Genomic DNA, 19883 nt, shown 5'->3' with positions numbered 1-19883 from the left:
TTCAGTTTTGATTCAATAGGTGAGGAGGACAGATAATTTGCATTATTAACAAGTTCTCCAGAAAATGATTGGTCTAGAACAGGAAAAAAAAATATGTGTGTGTGTGTGTGTGTGTGTGTGTGTGTGTATATATATATATATATATATATATATATATATATATATATATATATAACAAAAAAAATGGATAGGAAATATTTTAGACTTTGTAGACCATGCAATTTCTGTCTCAACTCACTTGTGCCATTGTAATGTAAAAACACCCATGAACAATATTTAAATGAATAAATATGGTACAGAAATTTGAATATCATGTAATTTTCACATGCTGTGAACCATTTTAATTTAGATTTTTCCTCCAATCATTTGAAACTCTAAATTCACTCATGACTAGGTGTGGTTCTTGTTTACTGACCCATGGACTCGGATGATAATAACAGAGGACAGCAGAGACAATGGCTCAGAGTCCCAAAACAGAAATGACGGAAATAATTTCATGTAAGAAAAATCCTTCTATATTTACAAAATTGTATCTCATTTGCTTATAAACTTGATTCCCAACCCTTCCACAATATCCTACTAGGCATTATTCTAGATATTGGGGATAGAGTGGGAGAAAAACCAGGATTTGTCTCTACCTACCTAAATTCTGTGGATGGTAGGTCGGGTGCTGGATTTGCCCAAGCTCAGAAACTGTGATAAACAAATTCACATATACACATTCAGATATGTTCTTCACATGAGGACACAGAGTTGCCTGAGTTAATTAGTTAACCACACTTAGGAAATCCACACCATGTGCACAGACAGCAATAGACTAAGAACAGTGGAGAGAGATTACAAAAAACAAAGAAAACTAGTTTCTGAGCACAAATGTCAAGGGTTACATTTTCTCACTGCGAAACACCTTGCCTTTAAGAAACAGTAGCAGTGACATCTGTTTTGGTAGAAGGTGCCATTATTATAGGAAAGAAGATTCTTCGTTCAGAAAGCCAAATCTCACTTTCTAGAGCAGAACACAAGAATTGTTCTCCTTGGAAAAGTGAAAACAATTCAAACTATCTATGTTCCTGAGCTTAAGGCAAATGGGGATTCCTTACAACAATTGTTGGTCATCCTTACTCCATTTTAATCTATCTGGAAAGTCAGAAAATAGTCTTAGATCAAAAAAAAAAAAAAAAAAAAAAAGAAAAGAAAATAGTCTTAGATCATTAGTCAGGTTTTTATCTTTCAAAAATTAGTAAAAGGTAAAGAAGTATTTTGTTAATCACCATTAGCACACTATGGTTATTCTTTTCAAAAGCAAGCTATTTGCACAAGTATCAATATTTTCCAAAGATGTTATATGTGGTGGTTTTTGCAAGTCTGTAGGATTAAATCACAATTGTTAAAGCTTCTCCTGGACCTTCTCTTGATCTGATTCTGAGATTCATAGAGTGAAGATACAAGGTGAATCATGTCTTGGATTCAGATGTGATTCCCAATGGACAATCATGTATCAGTGACAAATTTCAATATATTTGTACTGAGCTCCACCAGGTGCCATTCACCTACATCTCGGATGTGAATATCCTGGAGGCAAGTGAAACAGTCCTGCTCTTCAATGGTTTACAGTCTGATGGTGGAGACAGACAAGCAGTTAGGTAAGCATGGGGGTTGGCACTGGCTGAGCATCAACCTGGTATTGATACCTATTCTCTGCAGGCAGAGCAGAGGTTTTTAAGTCAGGTAGAACAGTGCCATCAGGGGCGTGTCAAGGCCATCAAGAATAGGAAGCAGGCAGAGAAGAGCAGACAGGTTGGCAGCCTGCATCTGCCTCTGGCCAGCCTTTAGTGTCCCACCAGGGACTTGCTCTGAGAGCCCACAGCTGTTGCCACTGAGCCTTCAGCTTTCCCACACTCATCTGACATGAGTTCATTCATGGTTTACCTGCATTTATCTGGGACTCCCAACTTCAATTTCCAGGGCACTAATCTGCCTATTCACAATTTGACTTTTCTAAGTTTTAGTTTCTGATTTTAGTTGCCTGCTTTGAAACTCTCATCAGCTTAAGTTCTAACCTAAGTCCATTACCTTTTGTATGAATCCCCAGATTTCACTGAGGCCCAAGAGAAGCAGCGTCAATGTTAAGGGGAAGGTGAGGGGGTTGTTGAACATACTCCTTCCCCACTTCTCATAGTTTGGTCGCTAATGTCTTCCAAATCCTAATTTTAGATGCACAACTCATAACCTCCCAGAGTTTCAGTTTCCACCCCCATGAAAGAGATGCAGCTAATGAGACAGACCTGTTTGAGGATTCACATCCAGAAGCCAGGAAGACCCAATCTCATGGGTCTGAGGATGGAGCATGAGAATGGATGGAAAGAGTCTTATAAAGTACTGCTCACAGCAAGATACTACATTGAAATACGTGCTTAATAACCAATTTAATATGAAGATAACAATATTATTTTATACAGAACTCTTCACGTATATTATTTTATACATAAGTTTTCTTGGAATTTTTCAGATTTTTATTGGACAGTTTAATTCCTAATTCTAAGGTATCTATTCTGTCAGTCAAAAGAGAGAATCTTGGTCTCTACAGGAAAGTTGAGCAACACAACAAGACAGAAAGGTATAGTCTGGATATTCTAAATTCAAAGACTTGTCTAAAATATTAACTTCTTATAGAGAATCCAAATCAGAAGCAATTACATAAAATCTCAGTTGTGGTGGGAACCATTTTCAGTTTATAATATAGAAATAATGGACTTAAGGGAAGCAATTTCTGCGTTTATTGATAGAAAAGTAAAGTTATATAACTATACACAATGCTAGTCCTCCAAATATTTTTCGCACACATTTATATCTGCCAATTTATCAATTTTAAGTCTACTAAATAATTCTCAATTTTTACTAAGAAAGATGCCCATTGGATCAGAAGACTCTCCTTCCTAGAAGTTCAAAGCCAACAGTCCCTTTCCTTATAGCTGAGAAAACTCCAAGTTGGTGCTGGAGGATCTTTGGGTAGCCCTTGGAAGTGATCCCCAAACACTCATTTATTCATCTCAGGAAATAAGACAGAGCACCATTACCCCATTTCCAAAGCTTCTGAAGGCCCATCTACTCCTAGCCTCCAAAAGAATGGAAAGAGCCATGAACTTGGATGCCAAAGCCTACACTCCAGCCATGGCCACGCTGCTTAATAGCTGAGTGACTTTAAGCAGAACTCTTCACGTTTCTTGGAATTTGGGTAATTCATCTGTAAGGTGCTGCTAATACAGACCTTCCCACCTTCTTCACCAGGGCTATTTTGAGGAATATATGTGGGAAACAGCTTTTAAAATTATACAAAGGAATTGTTCACACCAATACCAACCCTTAGGGGACTTTGTCTTGCCCTAAGGCCAGTGTCTGTGATATTATCATAGTAGTATTATCATCCCATTATTATGATGACTTCTAAACACTGGAAGTCTCTGTTCCTGGATATATTTCCTTCTTTGAAAAAAAAAAGGAAAGGATTTCAGCTGTACTCTTTTATAGGGAAATTGGGATAGTGCAATGGGAGATCAACTGTGAAGAGTTTGTCAGCTTTCGGATCATCTACATATTAGAATACAGAGACAGGTGTCCTTGACTAACAGGACTTTGGAGGCACTTGGCAGTACAGGAAGATGCGCAGCTGGCTGTAAGTGGATGCACCGAAGCATGGCCAAGATCAAGAGCTACTGTCCTGTCTTAGTGATTATCAGAACCCCAACCATCAGAGGTGAATTCACTATCAGAAATGAGTCACCAGGCTAGGGCTGGGATTGGCCAAGTCCCAAAGAACTTCCTAGACACATCAGAGGGAAGACAGGCAGGAAGGGGTCCCTCAGTAAATAATTTATATTAAAGCATCTGATCAGAGAATGGCATTAGGGGAGGCATCAGTGGCCACCCAGGCGCAGATAGACATCAGGGAGTTCCAAGTAGGACCATTGGTAAGCTGTAGAATCCCAAGTCTGAAGTGTGGGAGACCAACCTTGCACGTGATTGAGTTAACTCTCCTGCTGGGCCATGTGGCAGTCAGGCACCCATGCTGCTAGACTGCCCTGCTCTTCTAGGGTTGGAGTGACTGTCCTCGTGCCTGGGCATGGCTTCCTACAGCCCCATGGATGGAACTATGCTCACCTGTTCCTTTGAAACATTACCCCTTGCCTTGTTTAGGATAGAATGTTCCATGGAAGTGCCTTGTGTGTGTCCCCTCCTCTTCTTGTGCCCTTGGGTGTGGCCTACCCAGGTGTCAGTCAAGCTGCTGATAGTGGACATCATGAAGATAGACTCAGCCCCCTGAAACCTGACCCCTTGCCTCATTTGAATAGCTTCACCTCAATAAAAGGGGTCAGCGCGTGCGTGCTCTCTCTCTCTTCCTGTGGACCCTTAAGGTCAGAGGAGCCGTCACAGTGACCCCAAAGAAAAAGGTATTTGTGTCTCTTGTGTGGCTATTTCGCATAGCCCAGTTAGCCCAGTTTAACTAGAGTGACCCCTGAGCCTTTTAGTCACAAACAGAAACCTGGCACTGAAGACCAGCAGTAAGAATGGACGTGGACATTTACATCCAGAAGCCAGGAAGACCCAATCTCATGGACTGAGTATGACTGGATTGGTGCAGGCTCAGGAAAGGGAGCCCAGACAAAGACCCAGAGACCTTGAAACAAGATTAGGGCCCAAGGTAAAGATTTAAAGACAGAGAATAAGGTTAGAGCTATGGCCTTGGAACCTGGGTTCCAGACTGGAGCATAATTAGAAGCAAATCCTTTAGATTTAATATCGTGAAATCTAGGAGACTGCTTGGAGTTTGAAGGAGGTCTGAGCAAAAAGAGGTCTGAGCCTTAGCCATTGGCCACTCAAAGAGAGCTGAGAGGACAATTCACCAAGAGTGACTTTTGAGCATCAGCTGTTTCTGCTGAAATGATCACATAGCATGAACCTGGGCTTGTCCAGGTAGCCAGATGGTCAAGTGTCAAGATTATAAGGCATCAAGACTCTGGACTGGTTTAATTAAGTTAGACTTATTACAGACACAGGTCCAGAGGGGCTGAGGTAGAACCTCCACTGGTCCACTGGTCTGGAGTGTCTGTGTGTCTGTGCCATAAAAGACTCACAGGGTATGTGGTTTGTGGGGTTTTTTTTGTTTTTGTTTTTAATTTTTGCAGTGCTGGGGATTGAACCCAGGGCCTTGTGCATGCTAGGAGAACATTTGCCACTGAGCTACACCCCAGCCCTTGGAGTTATTCTTGTCATGAAGATCTGGCCTTGCCCTTGAGAAAACCATTCCCCAGGGATCGGAGGCCATAGGTAGCTGGACATGCCTTGAGTCTTCTGGGAGAGATGCAGCCTCCTAATCCAGGCAAGGGGCTTTCATTTCCAGGCCTAGGTTTTCTTGTTTTCTGGGACTGGATCTCTGTCTCATGGCCAATGATTACTGATTATCTAATATCCACTTTCCCTCCCTTAGTAGAAAATCCTGATTTTGTTGGGGTTGGTGGAATTACAGATTAAAACGAAACATATCACATTACCAAGTTTCCTTAATGGAAAAGAATGGCCATGTGCTGCTCTGGTAGATGATATATGAGCTGCAGTTGAATGGGAAAAGATTCCCTGAGCACTGCAAACTGTTGAGTAGCTTGCATTCAAGAAAGTGCCTTTGTAAAAGGGCAGCTGACTCACTGGGCATGTGTCCTCTTACAGGTCCCTCTTTACCTCTTTCTCAGTCTTTCTTCTCTCTTTGTCTTTCCTTTTCCTCCTTCCTTCTTCTTGCTTCCTTTCTCAAATTCTGATGTGACTGCCAGAGTTACAAAATCATTTTGTAAATACAAGGCAACCCTGAGGCTAGAAGTCATGCTCTAAGGACTGCAGAGTGTCAGCAAGTAGATGCCAACCTGCAGATTTCACATGAGAATGGAACCCTATCTTGTAGTTGGCCTTTGTACTTTGCAGCTGAACCCAATCCTGATTCTTGCACTTTATCTTCCAGCGGGACCACTTAGGGCAGGACAGGGAGGTTGGATGGAGGGAGGAAGACTGTCTTTCACTTTAGGGCACCTGTTGCATTTAGCCCTAACAGATGGATGACATGATTTTTAGTGAGGAGTTCCTGGACTCAGTTGTCTCCAGCTTGTGGTCATTGCAGGGAACAGTGTCTGGAGAATCCAACAAGCACAAGTTGACACCTGCCCTAGCAGGTCCACCCAGAACTCACCATTTGCCTGCCTGCCCTCCTTGGTTTGCCCAGAAAAGGCTGCTGATCCAGGGGCCACCATCCTGAGTTTCCATGGGTCCCCCTGAACTTTTCCACTCTTTTTAGCATGCCTCTTGATATAGAATATCACCCTTGAATGACAAAGGAACTATGACAAAAAACTGTCTCCCCAAGGTCCCAAAGTCTGTATTGCATGCAGCCTCTTCACAGTGTTTATGCATTGGGAGGAAAACATGGCCCATTTATTCAAATAAAGAACTCCAGGTCTGGAGAGTGACCGCTTCTGAGTGCCTGATAGCTCCTGTTCACATAGCTAGATCTGGGACTTCCCCACGTTGCAAACTGTGTTCCCTGGCTCTGAATCTCACCCTGCTGTTTCTTTTGCTGGAGAATTTTGCTTTGTGGGGTCAAAGGTCTAGGGGGTGCTGAAAGCTAAAGGCCTCCCCAAACTGCAAGCATGAGGTGACCCCATAACAGACAGAAAGATATTTGAAGAACACATTTCTCTTCTCCTTTTACTGCTCAATTAACATAATTAATCATGTATGTGTATATTTTCTGGAAATTATATTTTTCTGTGCAGACTGTCAGGCATGCAACACTAGCAAACCCCTTCCTGTACCCCAGTGTCTTCAGTTTCTTTCTCCCTTTTCCCACTTTGGTCTCCCAAGTCCCTACATCTGTGAAAGGCCCATTAAAAGAAATCATTTTCCACCCCACCCCCAACAACACCATCACACACCTGGTAATAAATAATATGATCATTGCCTAACAGGCACTTGGAAGAGCCCGGTGATAAATAGAGAGACTTCTCATCTCTCCGCAGGCTCGGCAGCGAGGGCTGGCAGAGGAGAGTTAGCTATTAAAGAACTCACATAGCCACAGGCAAATTCTCTTACCCGCTTCTCCTTGTGGAGACCTTTTCTTAAAAGCTGAGATTGCTCTGATGGTTCAAGGTGCTATTGAGCTCTAACCGGGGACAATTACAAGACTCCAGTCACAGCATCTGAGGCGATGCTTGTGTCTGATAAGGTTGCTAGAGAATAATGCGAAGGAGAGAGGCCCGATAATGGGTTGCTGAAAGGATGGGACGAAGCATCTTTGCCCAGAGCTGGAAGACAGAAGCAGCTGCTGTTGTAGGAGGGCCTCCCCCTACCCCACCCTCAAATTCTTTTCCATTTTTATTGCATTAAAAAAAAACACTCTCTAAACACGCACTTCAGAAATGATTTTTTTTTTTTCTAGCTCCAAGCTAGTAATACTCCTCACCAGCTGATTTTATACCGTGAGAGGTTGGGAGCATAATTCTGCTTTTCTCATTCAGGTTTTTTCCCCGTTCTGTTATGTATTGAGAAAACCAGAGATGGAACAATTGTGTTTTGTCCCCTTTCCTTCTCCAGTTGTGGAGTTAGTTGTTCCATATAATTTTCCACCCTTTACATTATCCTTTTCCAGAAACAATAAAAAAAATATTCACAGCCATGCTATTATGGCATTTTCTTTTCATTTTCCTTCCTGTTGTCTGTTATCTGTTGTCTTTGGGATCTCTCTCTGTCTCTTTCTTTCTCTCTCTTTCCTTTTCTGCTTCCTAGCCAAATTCAGCAGTGAAGACAAATTTGTGCAAATCCTGTGCAAACATCATTTAAGACAAAAGATTTAGTCCAAAGACAAGTGATCTTAAAGCAACCCAGAAACAAGGAGCAGAGATATGGGAGGGATTTTATTCATCTGCCTTTCTCTGTCCAGAAGCCTAGATTTCCTGTCCAGTAAAGGCAGAACCAGGAGAATAGATAGGGTGGAATGTTTTCGGATACTGGAGTTGAGGGGCAGCACCAGCCAACTTAGGCTGATTTTCAATCATGCGCTTCTCTTACACATTGTTTGAAGCTGTTTCAATGATGAATTGAATTAAGAAAAACTCCTCCTCTGGCCCAGAGGATGTACAAGAACTGGTTGCTGACCTCCAAGAATATAAGCTTAATCCAAAATTAACACAAGTGGGTCAGTAGTGGATTAATAACACAAAAGAGTATAATAGTCAAGTTCTGTGCTATATGATACAAATGCCAGGGGCTAGTAGAACTCATGATACCAGGAAAATTGTGAGAGCCTGGGTAGTCAGCGCTACCCAGGCAAGGGTAAGATAGGACTGGTGGTATAGCTCAGTGGTAGAGGGCTTGCCTAGCATGCATGAGGCCTTGGGTTTGATTTCCAGTATCACAAAGAAAGAAAAGTAAAGGTGGAATTCAGCTGTGTCTTTATGGGTAAAAAGATTTGTTCCTGATCACTGGTTTCCAGAGAGAAGCTATCCACCTCTAGTACTTCCTCAGGGGCTGTCTCCATGACTTTAGGTAACCCCTGGAAGGTGCATGTACCTTCTGGTGAAGGTACATGTCTAAACTCTTGATTCCAACTTCCAGGGCCTGTATGCATCCTGGCCCTGAACATAGGGTATTAGATCTCCAGAGTTGATGGTTTCTGACTTGTTCCTTATTAGCAGCAGAGCAATGTCAGGTTTACCACATAAAACTCAGACTCTAACATTGGTCACGAGGAAGCACAAGAAATAGGAAGAGACCTAGGAGCCAGGAAGCTCAATTCCAGTCCTCCTTTCTGTAAATCACTAGTATCAACTTTGGATAAATTCTTTTCCATCCCAGGGTTTCTGTTTCCTCATCTTGTATAAAGATCAATGAAATGGAGCCTAAGGTCCATTTGGGGGGCAGCCTTGTGGGGGCTAATGGTCAGTCATTCATATTTGCCCCAAGACACCTTTTGGAGTTTAGCAGATGGCAATTTCAAATGACCTCTCCTGGGATGCCCGAAACTCCAAAAGGACGTTAGGATACTTGTTTCCAGTATAGACAGTAGATATTAGCCAAACAGACATGTAGGATCAGAGATTTCTAGTCATAGAAGAGTGACAGGGTTACATATGAAGTGTTCCAGTTGAAACTTTTTGCTGAAGCACAAATTTGAATCAGGGTTGAGGCTAGGGTGGAGGGGCAAGCACTCATTCTGGCCAAGGTCACATGTATCTTCCATTATGGCTTGGTAGCCCTTCATTCATGTTATCTATGTAGTTTGGGGGATCAGTTCTGTGCTACAGAATTATTTACAAGGTGGAGGGATTCATGAGGGACTTAGAATTTACTCCTCTCTTAAATGCTAAGGGATGAATTTGTGTCAAATTTTTCATTAATTCAGACTAATTAACTTGACATAATGAGCTTCCACTGAATTTCTCATTCTGTATCTCTATTTTCATGCCTCGGTTTTTCATTCACTCTTTGGTTTAAGCTTTCTCATTATTTCAGCATTCCTAAGGAATCTGAGCTCTTCCAACATAAGCCCTGTGTCTATGTTTTTCTCACATTGGTGGCAAGGACTTTTCATATGTGCCAAGGAAATATGCATGTTTAAAATAACAGAATTTATTGGAACAGTTTGTGTTTGGGTGGAAGGATTTGTAAAGAATTCCTTGTTTGTAAGAAACTAATTGACAATTGGGATGTCCATTAGATAACACTAATGTGAAAAGATAAGATTTGCAAATAACAATATTTGTACATTTCAATAACATTTGTAGGTTTTCAGAACATTTTTGAATTTCTGTTTATAAAATAATTTATTTTTAAAGACCCATAGTTTCTTCATGATAAAAAAAAATCCCAGGAACTCCATAATAAACACTTAAAAAGCCCCAACTCAATGCAAATAAACTGAGTCCCCTCTTTTGTTCTATAAGGATATTTAGATCAAGCCTTTGGCATAAAAGCCAGTGTTGGGACCAGACAGTGGTGAGGTCTCTATTATGAAAGGAAGGATAAGTAGCTGCTTTTCCCATGAGGGCACATTCCATGTGTTCCTGAAGAAATTCTGAATTCCAGTGTCTCCCCTCTCCAGGCACCCTGAAGTGAAGAGGGTTCCTCTGAGTTCCACGACTTCCATCCAAAGACCTGTATCCCTTTTCAAACCTGTGCATGTGCTAAAACCACTCACCACTTCAACAGTTTACTGGTAGGGAAGACTCTTATGTCTTTTTTTTTTTTATAAGGCAAGTAAGGAAAAAAAACTCTAAATTTTATAGAGTTCTAAAACTTATTTTTTAAATTAAAAATTTTAAGCCGAGGGTTTGCAAATCGGCTATTAACTGTTAAGAGTTTCATTATAGTTTTAAAAAATCATAATTACTTGAGGTAGGGGAGAGGGAGTGTCTACTTTATTCCTAATGGAAACTATACATATAGATGAAGTGTCTATATAAAAAATGGGAGCCGTGATTATACTAATACTGTCTAACTGATATTCAATAACTCACCCTTCTATTTCCCATTGTCCATATTTAAATACTTCAAAAAGAATTCTAATCAAGTGGAAATTAATAGGGAGGAAAGACTAGGGCTGGCAGGAGAAGGTTCTAATCCCACTATCTCTTAATATTTCAAAGTCTCTTTTATTTTCTTAATAAAAGGGCAAGAGAAAGAGAGGGAGAGAGAGAAAAGGGAATTAATCCAGTGCTCTGCACTGTCCTCTCATCTTAATGCTTTAAATAAATTCTAAAAGAATATCACACATGAGAAGGCTATTTATGACCAATGGCCTCGCTTCACTTCTGCTTCTCAACTTTTTTCCTATCTTTCCTTCTTCCTTCCCTTTATTCTACCTGTCTTATTTCCCCTGTTTCTCCATTCCCCAGAGCTTCAAACTCCAAGTTCTCTCTGACATAATCTGGCCACTCTCTTCCCTTCCCTTCCCTATTTTCTCTCCCACCCAGTCTCCTGGGACACACTCCGGTAGGATTCAGGACCCCACGTGCATCCCTGAATCTGTGTTTCCAGGCTCATTTCTCCCTTATTTCCTCTACTTCTAGTTTCTCCTCTTGTTTCAAATCCATTTACACTTCAAGTCCCACCTTCTGAAAAGTATCTTTGTGTAGCTGCTTAGAAATTGCAATAATAAAATATTATAATCATAAATATTAATCGAGCAATTTCAGGATGTGAGGCAATGTGCTTGCATTGTATTATTTAATCCTTTTAGTAATCCCTAGGAGATTATACCAACTTTGTAGGTGAGAACTGGGACGAGAAAAAGGTTAAGCCAGTTGTCAAAGGTCAGCTGAGTGGGAGAGAGAGCAGGAGCTAGGTATCTGACATCTGTTTCCTCTTGTCCCTGAACTGCGGGTTTAGTTTAAGTTTCATTCCACAGGCCTGAGCACTTCAAAAATTCTCTAATTATTTCATATGCCAACAACAACCTGGAAGAGAACTACCATATTTTATATTTGCTCCCATGCCTGTGCCATGGCTTTATATTAAAGTCTACAAGTGACAAGAGGAAACAGAGAGCAGACAGGCAACTGATTAGCCTGGCTGTATAGTTACCTCCAGGAGAGAGGACCCGCCATTCACAGGCAAGCCACCACTGAGCCCCAGGCAGTGGGAACTAGGGAGTCTGAGAGGGGTTGTGGACAGCAGCAGTAACTGGGGCAGGGCAGATGGCCGAGGGTCCAGAGGCACAGAAGATGAGCCCAGTGAAATCAGTCAATAGCAACATCTAACAAGAGAAAATGTTTACACAAACCTAAAACCAAATGACACAGACACTTCATTTCCCCTAAGTTTGGGATAAATTATAGGATATGAGATGTTGTATATGTATTGTGTCAAGAGGGGGGCAGAAAGATGGATTGGGAAAAGAACAACTAAGTTATAAATAGAAACATGTCATACAGAAAGGTGTGGGTTTGGGACTGTTTAGGAAATACCAACTAGCTTCATTAAGTGACCCTGACCATGTCAGTTCCAGTACAACTGTGTCTCACAAAAAGTCAAAGTGATTGGGAAAGCATAGAAACCAAGGTTAGGGGATAAAATAAAAATTGAACTGATTTAATATGGCTGAATCTTCTACTTTTTAAAATGGGCAAATGAGGGAATTTGATGGATTTAATCATAACTTGAAAATTCACTGTGAATGTTATAGGTATCTAAAATACTAATAACCTATTCTGCAATATACTTTTTTTCCCAATTTTCAAATCATTTAGTTATTGGAGAGACATAGTCATAGAAGAAACTCCAAAAATTTAATTTAGCAAAATGTAATATTATTTATAAAGTGAAACAAGTCTAAAAGGAATAGAAACATAAATATATAGCCAAATATATCAGTAAGGCAGAACTGTATGCAAAACACTTCTGGTGGATGTCACAAGGAACTTCTTTATAAAAATTGAATTTGGAATTATTGAATCCCCTTCCCCATTCTCTCCGGTTCCTTTTAGCCAATGCTTCCTGCCTCTGGGTTTAATGCTCTCTGGCTGTATTTATTGGCCTTGCTTTAGTTTTATAAAAATTCAATCCATGAGATGGGACAGTTTAAGTTTAATCTGGCAGCATAGTAAAATAATATGTGTTTTGTGAGCCAATTATCTCACTCAAGAGGTTGCTCAACAGAGCTGGTACCTAAGCAGGGTCTTCAGAGTATCAGGGAAGCCCTTCATTTTACACCTTGGTAAGACAAAGTCTAAGGAGCTAAAGAGACTCACTTGATACTGATGTAGGACAGATGAGGCCAGACACATGAGGAATTCATAGGAAGCAGGTTTACTTTAGCTGCAATGGTCCAGAGGGGCTAATTCCTTAAAATCTCTGGATCTCAAGTCTGGAAATTTTTTGAACTTTATACGCAGTGGGAGAGGAATTGGAGGTTTACATTGAAGAAGTATTTTTTGTTCCATTTCCTTAGACAGAGGTTTTCACAATTGTTTACCACAGAAAGCAGAAGTAATAATTTCTGTACAGCATCAGGTTGTGGGCAAACCTAGCTTTTACAAGAAAGAGCAACCAAACCCTTACAGGAAATAGGAAGCTGTAATCCACATTGAGCTCTACGTAGAACTTTTTGCTGATATCCTGTTGATGAGAACATTTATGGTGAGGGTCTTTAGAGAAGCCTAATTATGACTCTTCTGTAGAAGGTTGGGGGGGGGGCACTACAATACCTCACAGCAGAAAGAAATACCTCCCAACACTCATAACTTCAAGTGGTCAAGAATTCAGGAGCAGCTTAAGTGGGCATACTTGGATGACCAGGACCTCTTATCTTACGATCAAGGTATTGGCTGGAGCTGCAGTCATCTGCAAACTTAATTGGATTAGAAGACTTGCCTCCAACATGGTTCACTCACAGAGCTCCTGGCAAGAAGCCTCAGTTCCTTGTATATCCCGAGAACTGCTTGAGTGTTCTTAGACATGACAACTGTCCCCCTATTAGAGTAAGGAATCTGAGAACAAGGAGGAAGCCACAGTGCTTTTATGACCTAGTCTGGAAGTCACATGCCATAGTTTCTAGTTGTTAAACAAGACAGCCCTATTAAATGCATGTCCCTCACAAGAGCATGAACACAAAGGAAGGATCATTTGGGGGCCGAGGGAGGCTGGCTACCCCAACTCTTTTGAATCACAAACAGAAATTTCTTAAATTTGGTTGTAGACATATCCAGTGGTTATTAACTACCATTATCAAGAAACTCTATCTTCTCTCTAATGGGTTTTGCTGCCATTTTTGAACTGCTTTTCCATTGGCTACTACTATACTTTTTTTTATTCGTTCTTTTTAGATATAAATTTGCCACTATATTTGATTGCCACACAACCTTTGAATGTTAAATTTGGACTGGAATTCCTTCTTGAGAAACAAACAAACAAACAAAAAAAGCAGAAGCACACAGAAAATCAGTGACTTATGCAAGGTCACCCAATGGCAGAGCTGAGAGTTAGAATACTGTCCATTGAGATTCTTGCCACTTGACTGTATTACCCTTTCTTGGTCATCTTTATTCTTCCTGGTCATTACCATCATTCAGTAAAAGCTTTAGCTCATGGCTCACATTCTTCCTCTATAGCTCTTCTGACAGCATCCTAGATGGCTTCACTGTGGGAGTGAACAAGTCTAGTCATTATGCAGGACTCCCAGTTCCTTGACCTTCACATCTCCAATGACCTCTTGGTTGCCCTAGTTATCTAGGTCCAAGATGGTTCCATAACACCAAGATGGTGTCATTCTACTCTGCCTCCAAATTCACCAAATTAAGCATTGCCTTTCTGATCACAGTTTCCTTTCCTTCCATTGCTATTTGTGATGATTAACTACTTGTCTCATTTTGGTTAGGTAATGGTGCCCAGTAACTAGGTCAAACACCAGTCTAGATATTGCTGTGAAAGTACTTTTCAGATGTGATTAAAATTTAGATCAGTACACTTCAAGTAAAGAAGATTACCTTCCACAATGTAGTTGGGCCACATCCAATCAGTTGAAGGTATTAAGAGCAGAGACTTTGCATCTGCTGGGGAAGTCACTTAAAAGAACAGCCTGGCACCACTCCACTGCAATGGCCTCCACCTGCAGGCACTTATATGATAGTTGTATGACGTGCTACTCTCTCAAGCTCTTTAATGACTATGTTAAAACATTATCACTCCCCTTAAGCATCCAACCCACTTGCACCTTCATTCTCAGAAGATGATCTGGTCTTTTTCTACAGAGGATAAAAAGCAATTGTCAGTACTCATTTATTTTTTGCCTTCCAAACTCACAGCTTTATTTGCATTCATGTTCCCTCCCTGACAAAGAAACAGAAAAGTTGCTCCTGTTGCTCAAATTTCTCCCCCAAATTTCTCCCAAAACGATATGTAAATTTCACTTATATTCTTTCTATATGCTACTCATTTGTCTCACTGTCATACATTTATATGATGTGGGGTGAGAATTGTCAATGGGTGAACAGCAGAGGCTTAGCTGAGGAATTGTGAGGCCAGGTTGTTGGGCAGGGCATGAAGAGGCCCAATACGGGAACCTCCCAGATATCAGCTAGAGTGACAGCGAGGAGGGCCATTAAGAGCCTGGGGTTGATCTTGAAGGAGTGAAGGAAGTGACTAAATGGTTAATAACACATGGTTGGATGAGAAAGCAGAGGTTAACCAAGCTGAATGTGGCCAAAGCCTCAATGGAAGAACATTCTTTGTCAGAAATGAGAGGAAAGGTTTAGAGACAATACTGCAGATTGAGCTGAATGTGGACCCTTCTCTTCTGGCAGCAGGAGTTGGTCAATTGCCTTTTGAACCCAAGGTGGGGAAGAGGAGAAAGGAAGAATTCAGTAAAAGGTACACAGTGGAAAAGCCTAGGATAGTCAAGAAAGAGGAGTGAAGAATTATGGAACAGGGAATGAGGCTGGAAAATGCACTGACTTCCTTCCTTCCTTCTTCCCTCCCTTCCTATTTCCTTCCCTCTGTGCCAGTTGGCAATTTTGAATATCCTGAATATCCTGACAGGAGCACCAGTGGCTGACATCAGATTTGGCTGATGACCCCAGATGCCCAACCCAGCTCCAAGAGGCAGCGAGAACTCTCGAGTTCGGGGAGATACAGAGGATCTGCTTAAGGCAAGTTCAATGGGACTTGCTTGCTGGGAAAGTGCTTGTTCTCATTCACTGCAGGGTCAAGGCTCACTTGGCATGTTATTTCCAATTGTTAGTTCAAGTCGTGGTCCCTAATTCTATCTTCAGTAGCATTAGAATGCCTCTGGTGACTTTCCTTTATATTGAAAATTTGCCTCTGAAAAAGGGGGACTTAATTGTGTTCAAATAAAGTCACTAAATATGACAGAATCATCAGGTTCCAGGGTTGACTTCGCTGGAACAGCTATAACAAAAATACCATAGACTGGGGTGATTTAAATTACCATTTATTTCTTATAATTCTGGAAATGAGAGTCCAAGAAGACCAAGGCACCCTCATATGACAGCCCATTTCCTTTACACTCTTTCTCCAATTTTTTTTCTTATAAAGAGCCTCATTTGAGGGTCTACTCTGATGACCTCATCTAAACATAATTCTCTCCCAAAGGTATCACCTTCTAATAACATGCCACTGAGGGTCAGGGTTCAACATATGAACTCGGGGTGGCACATACACATGCAGTCCATAACACACCTGTTTTCAGAGCAATGGCTATCATTACAACTAGTCTGTAGAGAAACATGTGCATAGAGCACCCCTGCTTCTTGCTTCAGCTGGAAGGTAAGTGAAAAGACAGTTCTAACAATCATTGTTGACTCTTTTCACTTACCTTCCAGCTTCTGGGCTTAAAAAAATGCTCTGTATTCTAGAAACCCCTGCTGTAGCATGGGAGTTTAAATGTTTGAATAAAAAAGGTTATGCCTTTGCGGATTCAGTAGGGAACTAGAAGTAACTGATATTCCCCTGTGTGCTGAAAGCAAACCAAAGAGCAAGTTCACGCACAAGGCACCTGACCTCCCTGCTGAGCCGGAGCCATGGCTAGCAGCCTGGGATTGAGGGATTCTGGAAGGGAAACTGGCCTTCCACTCCTTGGCTCACATTCAGAGATACACATCAGCGTCTTGGAACCTGGGGAGCTTCTTCCAAAATGTACAGGTCCAGAATCCACCCACAAATCTGATGAATAAGTATCTCAGAAGAATGAGATGTTTTTGTATGTGAGTCTGAAATGTGGATAGTTTCATAATTTTCCAGGAGATTCGAATGTGTAGTCCTGGTTAAGGACTGCTGTTTCCATCTAATGCACAATACCTTTCTTGACACATACCTTTTTTGAGGGGAAAAAAGCGATTTTAATTGACACATAATGATTATATATATATATATATATATATATATATATATATATATATATATATTTATTTATTTATTTATGGAGGCATGGTGTGATATTTCAAAACAATCAGATAATTATCATATCTATCATTTCAAGCATTTGTTATTTCTTCATACTGAGAACATTTGAAATGCCTTCCTCTATTTTGAAGCATACAATAAGTTAGCGTTAGCTATAGTCACCCCACGATGCAGTAGGACACTAGAACATTTCTGCTGAGTGGTCCTGTAGCCTCTGCTGGAAACTGCATGGGCCCTTCATAGTAGGTTGTATTTTATCTAAATATTTTCTGCCCCTTCTTATGGAATTGCTTCTTTTTTCCCTTCCCTGGCCCACCCAGTGCATTTATGATGCCTGAAATATTAGTTTCCTAGTTTTGCCATAATCAAGAACTACAAACTAGATAACTTGATACAACCAAAGTTCATTTTATCATAGTCACATTACTGGATGCTAAAAGTCTGAAATCAGGATGTTGGCAGGGCCATGCTGCCCCCAGACCTTCTGGGGGAAGATCCTTCCTTGTTTCTTCTAACTCCTGGGAGCCCGAGGTGTTCCTTGGCTGGTGGCAACTTAACTGCAGTCTCTGCCTTGTGTTTATATAGTATCTTTTTCCTGTAAGTCTCTGTCTTTGTGTCTCTTCTTAAAAGCATGAAATCATCTTGGGTTAAGGACCCACCCCAGTCCAGCATGATCACATTCAGACTGATTGTATCTGCCATGGCCCTGTATCCAAGTAAGGCTACATCCTGAGGTACTGGGTGTGGCGGGTGTGTACAAGTTAACCCATCGAACCTAGTGTATTCCTATGGTCCTGCACTGGCCAATGATAAGTAAGGAGACATGGCCCACTTCAGAGATCATGCTGTGAGGTCACTCTCCCATTTTCAGTCCCACTGTTAGGCAGGCTTGTGCACCTAGGGGCTTTAGTCTGCTCCTGGAATGAATACGTTAAGGCTGACTCCTTCAGGGCCAGTAATTGACTCTGGAGGAAATCTATTGTTGTAAGGCCAGTGTGATTTTAGGGTACTTGTTACCACAGCACAAGCTAGTAAAGCCCGACGAACACAACCTCCTCTGTTAGATGCCTCCAAAAGTCAAACAATTCCTTCTTAAAAGAGGCTGAAGCAAATGTGGATGTGTAACCGATGTGATTCTGCAACTTGTATTTGGGGTAAAAAATGGGAGTTCATAACCCACTTGAATCAAATGTATGGAAGATGATATGTCATGAGCTTTGTAATGTATTGAACAACCAATTAAAAATAATAATAATAAAAAAAATATAAATAAAAAAAAAAGAGGCTGAAGCAAACCCGATTCATTTCCACTAGGGAAATCTCCTTTCCTATATTGTGGTTTTGTTTCCAGGGAGAGGACCCTGGGTTTGGAGTTGAAAAGGTCAACATTATATGTACTATTTCAGCTGGACAGTATTAGTACCTTAGTAAGTTGATTTGTTCTGTAGTGGAAACAGCGTCAGAGCCAAGGGGAAGAAAGGAAGGAAAGATGGACAATGGCTTCTGTCTTTAAAGAACTTCCAGAGTAGGCTGGGGCGTCGCTCTGTGGTAGAGCTCTGTGGTAGAGCGCTTGCCTGGCATGCTATAAGGCCCTGGGTTCGATTCCCAGCACTGAAAAACAGACAAACCAAAAACCTTCCAGACTAAGAGACAACTGGCCTGTGAGAGAGAACCTTTGAGGTGCAGGGTTAAAGGTGTGTATAGGGAAGAGCAGATCACTCAGGAGATCACCTCCATGGTTAGGGGAGGTAGAGGAAATGTCAAGAAAACCTTTATAAACTGGCCTCTTGCAAGTGGAGGCCTGTTTTAGAGTGAGTTTTGTCTCACTCTCGAGTAGGAAAACACTAGGTGGAGAGTCAGGGGGATTTAAGTCTCCACGCTGTCACCAAGAAGCTGTGCAACCTCAATCTACTCTCTTAACTACCTGGAGATTTAGTTGTCTTAACTAGAAAAACAAGTACATTGGACTCACTGATCTCTGACATTTCTGTTTCAGGATTTAAGACTCACATTTAAAATCTTCTCTGCTGCTATTTACTTTAATAGGACTCCCTAGTGATCTTAAGCAGCTTACAATCATGGCTTTGGAGGGGAAAACCACATTTATTCAAGCTACTTTGGTTTGTGGCGTTGTGAGCTGTGTGCCCATTCTAATCAACATTTTCATGATTATGCTTTTGCATTTGAATCGTGCCACTGACACATAAAATAAGTCAAGTAGGTATTCTTCTCTGCACCATGTTATTATCAGCAGCACTCCCATTTTATAGATGAAAACACTAAGAGTCAGAAAGAATGAAAAACTTGCAGAACGTAGCTTGATAAGTGAAATGGGATTGAGATAACGACATGCTTTCTGAGCACAGCTTGCAGAGCCAGGGTTCCGACTGGGGATGCAGGTCTTTATCACCTCGAGGACAGAATGCGGGAATTTTCCTTTCTGGAGAATTTCTTTGAAAATCATCTCAATACAACAATTCTTACAGAATGTAAGAGTACAACTTCTTTGACACAATCTCTGGGGAACCGATCACGTTCTTTTCTCTGATGGCACTGGTCTTATTGGAAGAGCAGAGTCTGAAATCAGTTATTTCATTCCAAAACAAGATAGTAACTAGTTTAAACCTTTTTCAAATTTACTTGAATGGGAACAAAACACTCTGTCTTTTGATTTTTTTCTCCCCCTTCTGAATGGCATTTTATCAAAAACTGAAGAAGGACATTGACGATTCTTGCTGTTTCAAATATTTCCTAAGTCGTTAGCCTCAGAATTAGGACTCTTATATGGTTTGATGTTTTGTTTTGTTTTCCTGTTGAAGACAGAGGAAAACAAGCAATGATAAAACCTAATTTGGGGCTTAGAGGATCATTTCAGTGCACACAACTTTTACATTGATCCTGATCCCAAGATCAATGGCTATTGTCCACTG

This window comes from Marmota monax, unplaced genomic scaffold, assembly GCF_021218885.2.
Source record: "Marmota monax isolate L192 unplaced genomic scaffold, Marmota_monax_Labrador192_F-V1.1 WCK01_AAM20220418_F8-fsc00022, whole genome shotgun sequence".
In the NCBI taxonomy this organism is placed as follows: domain Eukaryota; kingdom Metazoa; phylum Chordata; class Mammalia; order Rodentia; family Sciuridae; genus Marmota; species Marmota monax.
This window is presented reverse-complemented; position numbering follows the sequence as displayed.